The sequence below is a fragment of the Etheostoma spectabile genome, chromosome 17 (assembly GCF_008692095.1).
Source record: "Etheostoma spectabile isolate EspeVRDwgs_2016 chromosome 17, UIUC_Espe_1.0, whole genome shotgun sequence".
NCBI lineage: Eukaryota > Metazoa > Chordata > Actinopteri > Perciformes > Percidae > Etheostoma > Etheostoma spectabile.
In genome coordinates, this window is record NC_045749.1 from 18,892,867 (window position 1) to 18,894,324 (window position 1,458).

Consider the following 1,458-nt stretch of genomic DNA (forward strand, 5'->3'; position numbering starts at 1 on the left):
ACATTTACATCAGAGCAATTGAATCAATAGTAAGTTGTACAAAAACATTTGACTGCTTAGTTCATGTTTGGGAACATGTGCATGTAACCAATATAAGAAACAGTAGGCTATGGCTGGCTGCAAATAAACAGACATACTTATATATCCTAGGCCTACGTGTTGATTTTAAACTTCTAGAAATCCTACTCGTATGGAAACATAAAGACAAACAATCTAATTTGTTTATTGATCCCCTATGGGGAAATTAACACACACACACAGAGATGTCAGAGTGAGTGGGCTGCCAGCCGAACCAGCGCCCTGAGCGGGTGGTGGGGTACGGTGCCTTGCTCAACAGCACCTGGCAGTGGCCAGGAAGTGAAGGGGCATCTCTCCAATCACCAATCCACACTCCGTACTTTTTAGTCCATGCGGGGACTTGAACCAGTGACCCTCCGGTCCCCAACCCAACTCCCTACGGACTGAGCTACTGGTCTAAACAAGTGTGACCATTAATATTTGGGTTAGCCAGGCACAACACCATGATTCTTTATCTCCATAGACAGTTAAAGAAGTTTATCTCTCACTTGCTAACGCACACGCACGTGCATGCGTCATAGAAACGTAATGACGATGGATCAAGGTACGGGTATATAAAGCCGTCACTCGTTCCAAACTTCCCTTTTGCATCTGACTTTGACACAAGTTGACATACGCTGTTGCAAAAACCTGAACGCTGAAAAGCTGAACTTTTGGAAAACGGGTGAATAACTGGGGACTATTGTATTACTACTGTTATGAAAAAAGTTACTGTACTTTAAGTCGGCTGCGATCTCCTGCCTGGGAGGGACACCTGATTGGAGCTGCCGGTGTCTCCGACAACGACTATGATAGTAAGGCAACTTATGATTTTACGTTTTTCTTCTTCCAAGTTCATAAATTTCTGTAACTGTCTTAAAGCTATTTCCAGTATGAAGTAATGTAATTTACTGAATTTAAAGGTAATAAGCTAAAGAACTAAATGGGTTTTATTTTGAAAATGTGCGTAGCTAGCTAGTTAGCTAGCGTTACATTTGGTGAGAACAGCCAGCTAGCTACACAACGTTTTCTCTGTGTAAAATCTTTATTTTATGTTTGGAACATAAAACATTTCCCGGGACAAGTGCAGAATGTACTAACAATCATTTAGTGATTTGCCAACACTTATTTTTGTTTGAGTTGGTCATCTTTGGAAAAGAATATTGGCGTCGAAAGTTTACCAAACAAAATGGCGACCGGGCACATTTTCAAATAATGCCCGTAAATATTTCCTTGATCACCATGGAGACTGTGTAATTTATTAGGAAGGTAGCTCCGCACGTTAAAGCCAACTGGCCTGGGCCTCTTTTTAGACATAGTTAACCCATGGCTCTTCCTCTGAGGAGAGTTGAGTGTAATTGTTGAAGCTTTGCTAAATATCTATCAATCTGTTTGCTGAAG